Genomic DNA, 14202 nt, shown 5'->3' on the forward strand with positions numbered 1-14202 from the left:
AAGGGTACATCAAATCTGCTCTTGAAATGAAAAAGTTGGTCAACTAAGTTTACATCCAAGACAAAGATGTGATATCTATGGCAAAAACTCCAAAATCACTAAATAGAAACATTTCATTGAAATAAATATTTAATTATAACTGTTATGTACTGTTTTAAGAATGTTTTGATAGATATATCTTCTTGTAAGGAAGTAAGAATTTTGTTTATTATTAAATTATGAAGATTATCTCTGTGTATGTTATGTATTGGTGAAATTTGTATCTTTCTCAGTGTGACAAAATATTTTACTTTTGTATTGAAAAAAAATGGTCTAGACACTTGGATATTCTTGTCATATTAGCTCACTAGAACCGAAGGTTCAGGGTGAGCTTTTAGTATCAAAGGCGGATGTTCTGGCGTCATGCATCAACAATCATTTTCTCTGAAACTGCTGGGCAGATTTACCTCAAATTTGGTCTGTAGCATCCTTGTGACAGTTACATTTGAATATTTGAATTTGCTCATGTAATTTCAATTGGCCCCTTTTAGGGGTCAACAGAGCTAAAAAAAACAAACAAACAAACAAAAACAAAAAAAACCTTAAAACATCTTCTACTTTTATTAAATGATGGATGATTACCAAACTTTGTCTGTAAGCATTGTTAGGTAGTCTTTGATCAAATTTGCTAATATTAATTTGATTGGCCCCTTTCAGGGACTGCTAAAGCTAAAAATAGAATAAACTTTAATCATTTTTTCTTGTACTGAACTAATTGATGGATGATCACCAAACTTTGTAGCATTCTTAGGTAGCCTTTTCTCAAGTTTGCTCATATAAACTTGATTGGCCCCTTTTAGTGGCCACTAAAGCTAAAAATAGAAAAACCTTAAAACAATTTTAGCTTGACTTTTTAAAAAAAAAAAAAATAGAGGTATTGTTATAGTCCTGGTGGCTTTGCCGTTGCCGTCCGCAAACTTGTACCTGGATCATAACTTTTTTATCCCCCGCCGATGGAATCGGGAGGGGGATATAGTTTTGGCGTTGTCCGTCCATCCGTCCGTCCGAATTTCGTTTCCGGAGTAGTTCTCTGCAACTACTGGCTGGAATTCAACGAAACTTTATGGGAATCATCAATATCAAGAGGAGATGCGCATATCGTCGGCTTGTTCCGGTCCGACCCTTTAACTCAGAGTTATGGCCCTTGATTAGTTATGTAGTATGTATATAGAGTAAAAATCGTTTCCGGAGTAGTTCTCTGCAACTACTGGCTGGAATTCAACGAAACTTTATGGGAATCATCAATACCAAGAGGAGATGCGCATATCGTCGGCTTGTTCCGGTCAGACACTTTAACTCAGAGTTATGGTCTTTGATTAGTTATGCAATATCCACTTCTTCTGAACTAATTGATTGATGATCACCAAACTATGTCTGTAGCATTGTTAGGTAGTCTTTTAACAAATTTGCTCATATTAATTTGACTTGAATGTCCAAACTCATGACATTATAGTGCATTGGTAGTTATGTCCAGTCCTTTCCTTTGTCCTTCATTGACATATTTTGTAATTATTTGGCTTAAAACTATTTGTTACAAGAGAGACAATGTTTGATCAAAGGTTTAACAAACACTAAGGTATAATTTCATAGGGTTAAACAGAGCTAAAATTAAACCTTTAAAATATATTCTTCTACTGAATTAATTGATGGATTATCACCAAACTTTGTTTGTAGCTGGTAGTTTTTCACCAAATTGCTCATATTAATTTGATTCGTTCCTTATAGGGGTCGCTAAATCTAAAAATAGAAAAAAACTTTAAACACCTTCTTCTACTGAACCAATTGATGCATGATCACCAAAATGTGTCTGTAGCATTCTTGGGTAGCTTTTTATAAAATTTGCTTATTATCCCTCGCCGAAAGGCGGCGGTGGATATAGAAATAGTCTCCGTCCTTTCGTCCGACATTTTTGTCCGGAGCATATCTCAAAAAGTATTTGAAGTATCAACTTGAAACTTCATAGGTAAATAGATCATATTAAGGAGGAGTGCAGTGCACAAGAATGATAACTCTAACCTGCATAATGTTTCAGTTATTGCCCTTTGTTATTTTTCAAACATAATTTTTGTCCAGAGCATAACTCCAACATGAAACTTCATAAATGGATAGATCTCACTCAGAGGTGTGCAGTGCACAAGAATGATAACCCTTCCCTTCATAATTTTTGAGTTATTGCCCTTTGTTATTTTTCATACTTAATTTCTCACCTAAGTGGAGCATAACTCAAAAAGCCTTTGAGATGTCAACATGAAACTTCATAGGTGGATAGATCTTATTGAGGAGGAACACTTACGAACTTTCGCTATACGTATATGCAGTATTTCGATAGAGCGGAAGTCAGTGCGCGAGCATGCGCTTTGCCATATCTCGTTCAGTTACCGCTCACATTTTAAACTCGGTTGCTATGAAGCGACAGGCTTTTACAACTAAAATATCAGACAAACACATTAAAACAATACAAAATCAAAGCACAGAAGGCGCTGAATTTGTTTGGGTCTCAGAATGTAAGAAAGGTGCAGGTTGTGAGATTATATGTTTAGTGCCACCAATGCTTTCCAGCGTTTTAATTGTAGTAAATTGGCTATTAGACTAATTGCAACACTGATATTCAATCCAATGTTTATTTGACTTTAACAATTTAAAAAAATGAGTAACCTTTACTGGGATTTGAACTCCAGACCTCTCGCTTCCTAAGCGAGCCGAAAACCCTTCAGCCACGGTGAATTTATATGTGAACGGCCTGAAGAAAACCATATTATTCTAAATTAGGGCTTGTATCGACTTTAACTGTTGTTTAACACAGATGTAAATAATCCTGGAGCTTACTATAAGCATGTATATTTATAAAGAATCAAACGGCTGCAAGTTCTGTGGTATTTTCTGATCTTTGCAATCTAAATCGTACTGTATATCTGTATGCATTTTCCTGTATAAGTTTATTTTTATGTATTATAATTCCTTTTGTAAGGCACCAGAGTTTGATACATACAGAATTCTGCATAACTAGAGTTGCATCAAAAAATCATTTATGTTCTTTTTTTTACGACAGCCACACTTTATCTTTGTATATCATGGCTACTTCCTTAACAAAAACACTTAAAAAAAAGAATTTAACAAAAAAAAAAAAGTTTCCTCGACTGGGATTCGAACTCGAGACCTCTCACTCACGAGGCGAGCGCGTTACCACTGTACCACGGAGAAGTTATACACATTGTGTCTGAATAATATCAAGTCATTCTAAATTTAGAACTTCCATTGCAGTTCGGGTTTGTAATCCTTATTAATTTCGTGGTATTTTGTTCAGGGTAAACCTGTTGTTTATAATTGAAGTAAATATTTTAGCAAAAATCCTCTTGCCCAAACGGTCCGGCATGTAGAATCTATATATTCCACTACTCGGTTTGTGTAGTATTCGGTAATCAACATGGCTAAAAATAGTATTTTCATTGATAAAATCATATTCATCCGCGTAATTTGTGATTGTGCATTTATTGACAATTCTATAAGCCAACGCTATTGTTTAACTTTAAATGCGTTGTAATTTGTTGGATACTTGTAACAAAATAAAATATTTCTTTCTTTTAAATCGCTAGTTTTTAGCTGTTTTGAGAACTACTTGTTGTTAGGTTTGTAGTAAACTTCTGTGTCAGAGATTGAATGTCCGCTTTGTATTTAGTTATTTTCGATCAGAAAATACAATAAAACAACATTAGAAATCTTTGACCATTCGGGAATTACTTTGCTTGAAAATTGATGCGCCTGTCTTTGACCATCTTTACGCAGTGATCTCCCCTGAATTTTTCGGCTTTAGTGTACATACAAAAGGGAAGTAACCGCTCCAAAAAAGTGGACTACTTTCGGCATTTGCAATTAGCAACATTAGACTCTGAAATTTCGCTACCATTATTTGTTTGGTCTGACGACCCAAACAAATAAAAACTACACATAGTTGTTTTCTATATTAATAACTGATAGTCAAACAAATATCTCAATATTCTTACCGATATTGTTTACATGTGATGACAGCAATGCTGTGTGTTAGATTACTTTCGGTTCAGAAAATTCATTTGTTTACCATCAAAACTCATATGTTTACCATAGGAACCATATATAGATAGAAAGCAAATTAAACAAAGTAAAAGAAAAAATTGTCCGTTTCTGAACAAAAAATCGAATAGATAAATACAAAGTCTTTTTAAAACGTCCCTTCTTTAAGTTCATTTGAAAGGGGAATAATTTGGTTAGATTTTAGACAGGGAGACAGGGAGTTATCTTTCATGGCTAGGGAATATGGCCGACTGAAATCATGCAAGCAAGTTTGTAAGTGAGGAATGCTGTGCACAAAAATGATAACGCTTCCCATTATAATTTTTGAGTTATTGCCCTTTGTTATTTTTCTTATTTTTGTCGGGAGTTTATCTCAAAAAGTGTAAGAGGTATCAACTTGAAACTTCATAAGCGGATAGATCTTATTGAGAAGGAGTGCAGATAACACTACCCTGCATAATTTTTCAGTTATTGCCCTTTGTTATTTTTCATGTTTAATTTTTGTCCAGAGCATTTCTAAAAAAGCCTTTAAGATATCAACATGAAACTTCATAGGTGGATAGATCTCATTGAGGAGGAGTGCAGCACACAAGAATGATAACTCTACCTTGCATATTTTTCAGTTATTGCCCTTTATTATTTTTCATGCTTAATTTTTGTCCAGAGCATTGTTGAATAAAAGCCTTTGAGACATCAACATGAAACTTCATAGGTGGATAGATCTTATTTAGGAGGAATTTTTCAGTTATTGCCCTTTGTTATTTTTCATGCTTAATTTTTGTCCAGAGCATAACTATAAAAGCCTTTGAGATATCAACTTGAAACTTCATAGGTGGATATATCACATTGAGGAGGAGTGCAGCTACCTTGCATAATTTACATTTATTGCCCTTTGTTATTTTCAGCCATTAGTATTCACAAAGGTTTCACTTCAGCCATCAGTTTTCATTACCAAAAGACCTCTTAAAATTGAATTATTCAGCTCTACAACATATACATTCTTCCAATGAGCAAACACATTCGGCGAGGGATGGCCATGTTGACATGGCTCTTGTATGGATTTGATTTCATAAAAGTACATTCATTTTAATATCCAGTCATCAATTCTGTAATTCATTAATGGATTTCAAGATAACTAGGCGTACTTTTGTGGCACATCAGAAAAACTTGTCCCGCAAAAACACCAGATAGAACGGTGAAGGTTATGTATACTTGGATGTCAAAATATATTAAAAACTTAAAATACCTTCTTGTAAAGACCCAAAAGGCCTAGAGCTTAGATATTTTGCATAAGACATTGTCTGGTAGACCCTTACCAAGATTGTTCAAATTATAGCCCTTGGGTCAAAATCGGCCCTGCCCCGGGGATCATTGATTTTCACAATATGTACATATAGTAAAAACTTAAAATACCTTCTTGTAAAGATCCAGAAAACATAGAGCTTAGATATTTTGCAGAAGGCATTGTCTGGTAGACCTCTACCAAGATTGTTCAAATTAAAGCCCTGGGGTCATTGGTTTTCCTTATATGTATATATTAAAAACTTATAGTGAAAAAAAAATCTTCTAGTAATTGACAAATGCTAGAGTTTAGATATTTTGCATGAAACATTGTGTAGTGAACCTCTAGCAAGATTGTTCAAATTATAGCCCTGGGGTCAAAATTGCCCCCGCCCCTGGGGTCATTGATTTTCAATATATACATATAGTAAATAATCAAAAAATCTTATTGTCTGAAGGTACAAGGCTTAGAGCTTTAATATTTGTTAAATGATATCTTCTATAGGTACTCTACCAAAGTTGTTCAAATTTTGCCTCTAGTGTTAAAATTAGCCCCGCCCTTGGGGCCATAAGTTTTCCTTATATGTATATAGTTAAAACTTAAAAAATCATCTTCTGTAAATTTACAAAGGCTAGAGTTAAGATATTTTGCAATAGCATTGTGTAGTGAACCTCTAGCAAGATTGTACAAATTATAGCCCTGGAATCAAAATTGGCCCCACCCCCAGGGGTCTTTTATTTTCACTATGTACATATAGTAAAAAAAAATAAAAAAAACTTGTTGTCTGAAGGTACAAGGCTTAGAGTTTTGATATTTGGTATATAATATCATCTATGGGTCTTCTACTAAAGTTGTTTTAATTATGCCCCTAGTGTTAAAATTGCCCTGCCCCAGAGGCGATAGTTTTCCTTATATGTATAAAGTAAAAACTTGAAAAATCTTCTTCTCTGAATTGACAAAGGCTAGAGGTTAAATATATGGCATGAGACTTTGCGAAGTGAACCTCTACCAAGATTGTTCAAATTATAGCCCTGGGGTCAAAATTGGTTCCGCCCGGGGGTCATTGGTTTTCATTATGTACATATAGTAAAAAATATGATCTATGCATTATGACAATCTTCGATTGTATAGAAACAAAAAAAATCTGTTCGTACACTACGTTTTAGTGTTGTATTAATGCGGTGGCATAGCATTTTTCTCATATGCAATCTTGTATTTCATATTATTTGTTTCTCTATTTTAACATTTCATTTATTGATTTATTTTTTAAGGCCACCGCAGCATCTGCGATGCGGTGGCATATAGCGATTCACCTCTGTGTTTGTATGTATGTGTGTATGTTTGTGTGTTATATAGATTATATAGTGAACTTAAAAAATCTTGTGAAAAACAACTAGTCCAATTTCAACCAAACTTGGCAGGATTGATCCTTGGGTGAACGGCTTCCAAAATTGTTCAAAGAATTTCATTCCATGCAGAAACCTGGTTGTCATGGCAACCAAAAGGAATTATAAGAATAAATTTTAAAAAATCTTGTAAAGACCCACAAGGCCTAGAGCATAAATATTTTGCATAAGGCGTTGTCTGGTAGACCTCTACCAAGATTGTTCAAATTAAAGCACTGGTGTCAAAATTGGCCCCGCCCCAGGGGTCATTGGTTTTCACTATATGTACATATAATAAAAACTTAAAATACCTTCATGTCTGAAGGTACAAGGCATAGAGCTTTTATATTTGGTATATGATATCATCTATAGGCACTCTACCAACGTTGTTCAAATTTTGCCTTAAGTGTCAAAATAAGCCCCGCCCCGGGGTTCATAGGTTTTCCCTTTATGTATATAGTTAAACATTAAAAATCATCTTCTCTAAATTGACAAAGGCTAGAGGTTAGAAGTAATTCGGAGAAGTAATCGAAAACAGTATTTCACATGGAAAAGGGCACGGATATTGAGAACGGCTCAAGATATCTAAAAATCTAAAATTTTGTTCCGTTACTACCACACAAACTAGATATCGGTAGATTTACCGTAAGACTATTCGCTGACAACAACAGAACCAAATGTAAACATTGTGGCGCTACAACTCATCCGTACTTTAAATGTCAAAAGAAGCCTGATAGGCGACACAATCTTCCTCAAATTGAAAATCAACGAAATAAACTTTGCTACAATTGTAAAAGAAATGATCATCAAAGAAAGAACTGTTCGTTCGAAATCATTTGTAGATTTTGCAATAAGGAAGGTCATTCGCAAAATGAATGTCGTAAGGAGAATCATGGCGGATACGCCTCCGAGGTAGATGAGAACCCGTGGCTTTCATCAATCTCACAAACAGACACTCAAGATTTAACATCTGACAGCTCGGACGACGAAACTCCAAAATCTCCATCCCTATTGGATATCTCAACTTCTTGTAAAGATACATCTTCAAAACCGGATTTGAGGAATACATCCTTTTACATTATTGGGGACTCTAACATAAAAAAAACCTTAATATAACAGAAGAAAATATTCAAAATAAATCTGTACCAAGACTGTGAAGACGTGATTGACTCGGTCAAAAACAATAAATGTAAGTCGGTTGATAATCCATATTGGAACAAATGATATTGGTAGGAATGTGAAAAATAATGTTGTACAAAAAGCAAAAAACGCACTTACTGCGGCCAAAAAAAGTGGCCAAATTGTCCCGTTGCGTTCTCTAGCATCATTTCGAGAATGGGGAATAGCGCTGCAATCAAGCGTATCAATTCTGATCAAAAATTCTACAAATTTGTCAAAGTAATGGATATTACTTTTTGGACAATGACAAAATTTTCAAAGAAAATAATGAAATAGTCCCATCTCTGTATGATGATAGTGATCCTACGGGTATTCATATTTCAAAATGTGGTGCAGAGCAATTGTACATCAGTATGACTGCGTTTTTCATTAATGGGAAACACAGATCAGAGTGGCATTCTTTAAACAGTACACTCACAAAAAGACTTAGTCATAATGATTAATGGTGCTACAGATGAAATAAACTTGTTTGATATTATTTCGAAAAATATCATATTTTTTACTATGTCATATAACATCGCATCTATTAATGTAAACAGGTTAAGAGATAACAAGAAGAGATCTCTGATATTTCAATGGTTAAAAATGAAAAAAAAAATTATTTTTGTACAAAAAAAGCATTGCAAAAATGATAACGAATCTAAGATCTGGGGAATTCAATGGGGTGGCGACTTTTACTGGTGTAATAATAACAACGGAAACCGAGGCGTAGCGATCTTGATCAAACCGTTATTATCAATACCGGTAAAAAACGTTGAAAAAAATGACGGGGCTTGAATTGTGCGCAAATGAGAAAGTTTACCGCCTCGAACAATGGAACGGACCGCAAAGATTTTTTTAAAACTCTCTTTCGGGTTAGTTAATGGATTTAACTGAAACGCATATAATTGGCGGGGATTTCAATTGTTGTTGACAGAAAATAATGCGGTAATAATAGATATAAAAAAGCAGATGATGGTCTAAATGACTTATTACAAATGATTCGTGAGTACGATGTGGAAGACATTTGGCGTACAACGCTTCCCTGATATTAAGCAATATACTTTTATGCGAAATGAGTCTAAATCACGGATCGACTATTTTCTCACTTCAAAAATAATAGACAGCGAAGTATCAATTCCAAAATACAACATTTTATACATTCAGATCATCAGCGTGTTTCATTGATTTTAAAAATCGATAATGTTCGAAGGGGCCCGGGCCTCTGGAAGCTGAAAGCAAGTATTTTAAAAGATATTGAATACGTTCAGCTCGGAAAGATTGTTCGAAACATAAAGTTATTTTAACTCAAAACGCGAGTGGTGGGATATGACAAAACATAAAATTAAAACGCTTTCAATTGAATATACAGCACACATTTCAAAACCACACAGACGAATTAAAGTAATAGAAGAAAAACTCACAAAGCTTAGAGAAACCAATTCAGGCGAGGCCCAAACTGAAATCAAAATATTATCAGAGGAATTGACTTTCTATTATCAGAAAGAGGTGCAGCGCTCAAAATTAATTCAAAAGCCAAACACGTTGCTAAAAATGAAACCTCTTCGAAGTACTTTTTCGACTTAGAAAAAAGAGGGGCAAGCAAAAATTATGGACGCAAATAAAATCCGAATCCGGAAAACTTAAAAGCAACATAAATTCAATTTTAAAAGAACAATGTGCATTCTACAAGAAATGTTTTTTCTTCTGAAGGAATTGATCTCTGTTCGGCAGAAAAATTGGTTTCTAATATTATTACTAGTATAAATAATGATGAGAAATTTGCCCTTGATTCAGATTTTCGGGAGGAAGAAGTCGAAAAGTTTATTATGGGTTTTAAACTCACAAAATCCTCCGGTGTGGACGGCCTCACTGTAGAATTTTATCAAAACTTTTGGTACTTAATAAAAAACAAAATTCTAAATGTCGATTACAAAATTATTTCGAAATGCTTCCATTATTATCGAAGTTGCTTCATTCAGATCAAAAAGGTTTTATTAAGGGTAGACAAATTTCAGAGGCAAACAGGCTCATACAGGACGTAAATGATTACACTGATCTGGAAAGGAAAGATGGTGTTGTAATTTTTTTTAGATCAAACTAAGGCTTTTAATAGGGTAGAATGGGATTGGCTAGATATCTGCTTAAAAAGGTATGGTGTAGGAGACAAATTCAGAAAATGGGTTCAAATGTGTGTTTAGTCGGCTCGGAAACAGCTATACAAACAAACGGGTTTATTTCTGAATATTTTCAAATTTCCCGCTCTATTAAGGTTGTCCAATAGTGCCGTTTCTCTATATCTTACAAGCAGAACCAATGGCTTGTGCAATCAGAAATAATATTAGTTCCAGAAATATTTAATATTTTAAAAGAATATGAAATTTCCTATGGGGCAAAAATGAATAAGGATAAAACAACAGACATCTTTATTGGAAAATCAAAAGAAAGGACTCCGAAATTTAAAGATATAAAATGGACGAGAAATTATGTGAAAACTTTAGGAATTAGATACGAACGAAAATTGGATGAAAAAGATAAACGAAATTAAAAATGTCTTCAAGTATGGAAAGCTCGGGGCGGAAAATATATAAGCGATTTTCTTTGGGACAATAAGCGACCGTTAGTTTCCAACAGCACAATGCTCCATGACCTGAAAGACGGAGGTCTAAACTTTTGCAATATTTCTAATATTCAAGCCAGTCTGGATGTTAAAACAATATACAAAATTATACACTCTGACATACAGAACTGGAACGCAATAGGAAAATATTTTTTACAAAAATATGATACTAATGGGGAAGACATAATTGATTATTTTCTATGTAAATATTCTTCATTAGAAAATTTACCTTTCAAATTGAACATAAGTACGTTTTACAAATCCGCCCACGAAAATTGGTGTCGGTTTAAAGCGAAGTTTAAGCCATTGTCTCTATCCGATGTAAAAGATATACATGTATTTCTTTTATGTAACTCTGAAATTCATTTTCGCAAAGAAACCATTATACTTCAATTCATTTGTTAAAAGTAATATATTGTTTATAAAAGATATTTGGGACTTTGAAAATAATAATTTTATTAGCATAGACACTCTTTTAAGGAAATTAAAATGTACGCGAAATTGGATTGCCGAATGGCATATTCTCAAATCGAGCATTCCTAAGATGTATATAACTGCTTTAAAAGACCATCATTATGAAACAGTGTCGAATTACACTCACTTAGACGAGCACGACGCAAACAAAACTTTTGCCTGAAAATATTAAAAATAAAACAAATATCTCATATATGGAATCAAAAAATATGATAAACATGATCAACAAGGAAAGGCGGCGTTCGATGAACGCCCAGGAGGACCCTTAACAAAAACAGGACAGGGCACAAGAAAGACTTGTAAATTGAAAACTGAAAGTAAATGGGAAAGCTTACTTAAAAAGGAGTTACCATGGACTAAAATATGGTGCCACGTTTATGATTCTTTTTCTTCATGTAAAACTGTACAATTTCAGTGGAATTTTTTACGCAATGTTATTTATACAGAACACAAGCTGTCTCTAACGGTTAATGTTGTACATGTATATGTAAATCTCACAGAGAAACTTTGTTTCATCTCTTCTGGGAATGTGATTTTGCAAAGAATGTTTGGACATTTGTAATTCAAAAGTCCGCTAAAATCTTGGAAAATGATTTTTCAAATTTCCAATCTACTGCACTTTTTGGGTCCTTTGAACACGCAATTAATAATAAATTGATCAATACTGTTATATTCGAAACCAAATGGGCAATTTGGAAATATCGTAACAATTGTAAGCAGAATTATTCATATCAACCAATACCTATTTTGCTAAGAAATTTGTTCAATGATATAAAATACCAATTTGAATACAAGTGTAGAAATAAAGACGATACTATGACAGAATTTTAAAAATATTTGTACTTTGTATGAATATTATCTTAATGTATGGTACGCACCTCAATTGAAATTATAGAATTAATTTATAAAGAGTTAACTCGCTTTTCAACCTTGTCACTTTTCGGACAAGTAAATATTATACCTTTGCGAATTCTTATATTTATCACATTATCTGTACTGTTTCTTATTTTGTAAGAATATATACTTGTATTATTGTAAGGCTGATAGGAGGATGCTCCTTGACCCCAATCATGCCAATGACGGGGAAAATAAATGAGGTTACCCCTTAACTGGGCGCCCGAAACTGAAAAAAAGGGAAGAGGTTAAATTTTGCATGAAACATTGTGTAGTGATCCTCTACCAAAATTGATTTTCATTATGTACATATAGTAAAACAGAAGCAATAACAAATGTTTCCTGAATCTGAGAAAGCTTCAGCTGAAACATTCTTTGGTGGACCTGTATCAATATTGATTGAATTAAACCCTAAGGTCAAAATTTTGCCCTGCCCAAGGGGATAGTGACCTACTTTCTTGTCCTTTGATATACAGCCATGAAATTTGGACCATTTGCAAAGTTTTAGTTGTAAAATTTGACTTTGATATCAGTTGACCTAGATTTTGATGATTTGACCTACTTTCTTGTCCTTTGATGTACAACTATAAAATTTGAACCTTGTGCACAGATTAGGATGTAAATTGGACTTTGATATCAGCTGACCTAGATTTTGACAAAGTGTCATACTGCATTGATAGATCCCTACTCGAATAACAATGGATTTAACCACAAACATTGACATGTGCTCTTTTGTTAACAAATAGGTTGTGGTGAAATTGTTATTATATCCACTAATCTGATAATATGAATTAGATAGGTCAGTGATCTATGCATTATGGCAATGTTCAATGTATAGAAACAAAATAAATTTTCTGTTCCAACATGCTCATGGTGAGCTATTGTGATCCCCCATCGTCCGTCGTCGTGCGTCGTCAACAATTTCTTTAAACAACATCTCCTCAAAAACCGCACAGTAACCAAACTTTACAGGAATGATCCTTGGGTGGTCCCCTGCCATAATTGTTCAAATGGTTCCGGTCTGTTGCATAAGTAGGTCACGGGACTAGAAAAGGAGTTTAAAAAATGCTTTAAAACTTAAAAAACTTCTTGTCTGAAAGAACAAGGCCTAGAGCTTTGATATTTGGTATATGATATCACCTATATGTTCTCTACCAAAGTTGTTCAAATTATAGCCCTGGGGTCAAAATTGGCCCCGTCCCAGGGGTCATAGGTTTTCCTTATATGTATATATTAAAAACGTAAAAATCCTTCTCCTCTGACTTGACAAAGGCTAGAGGTTAGATATTTGGCATGAAGCTTTGTGTAGTGGAACTCTACCAAGATTGTTCAAATTATAGCCCTAGGGTCAAAATTGGCCCCGCTCCGGTGTCAAAGGTTTTCCTTTTATATATATAGTACAAGCTGTTCCTATCCACACACTTTAACCTTGATCATAACTTTAAAGTTCTTGGTGTAGTGTCTTAAAACATCAACTTCTTACCTAAACAAAAAAATAACCTTGTTTTGTATATTTTTAAGGCCTGGTAACTTCACTTTGGTATATCAATTGTATTAAGTACTCAGGTGAGCACATTGGGACCAATGCCCCCCTGTTCACAAATGCAATCTTGTTAGCTCGACTTATTTTTTTAAAAAGTAGAGGTATTGTTATAGTCCTGGAGGCGTTGCCGTTGTCGGCGCCGTCCACAAACTTGTACCTGGATCATAACTTTTTAGCTCACCTGTCACAAAGTGACATGGTGAGCTTTTGTGATCGCTTTTCATCCGGCGTCCGTCCGCAAACTTTTACTTTAAACGACATCTCCTCATAAACCGCTAAGCCAATTTCATCCAATCTTCACAGGAATGTTCCTTTGGTAGTCAACTTTAAAAAGTGTTCAAAGAATTTAATTCTAAGTAGAACTCTGGTTGTCATGGCAACCGAAAAAAAACAACTTAAAATATCGTCTTATAGAAAACCGAAAGAGCTAGAGCTTAAATATTTGGCATGAAACATCATCTAGTCAGTGTCTACCAAGTTTGTTCAAATAAATGCCCTGGGGTCAAAATTGGCCCCACCCCGGGGTCATTGATTTTCCTTATTTGTATATAGTAAAAACTTAAAATCTTCTTTTAAAAAGCCCAAATAGCTAGAGCTTAGATATTAAGCATGAAACATCTTCTAGTGGGTGTCTACCAAGTTTGTTCAAATAAAAGCCCTGGGGTCAAAATTGGCCCCGCCCCAGGGGGTCATTGTTTTTCTTTTATGTATAGACTTAAAAAGTCTTCTTTTAAAAAACCTTAAGAGCTAGAGCTAGGCT

The sequence above is a fragment of the Ruditapes philippinarum genome, unplaced genomic scaffold (assembly GCF_026571515.1).
Source record: "Ruditapes philippinarum isolate M1 unplaced genomic scaffold, ASM2657151v2 ctg44_1_1_1_1, whole genome shotgun sequence".
In the NCBI taxonomy this organism is placed as follows: Eukaryota; Metazoa; Mollusca; class Bivalvia; order Venerida; family Veneridae; genus Ruditapes; species Ruditapes philippinarum.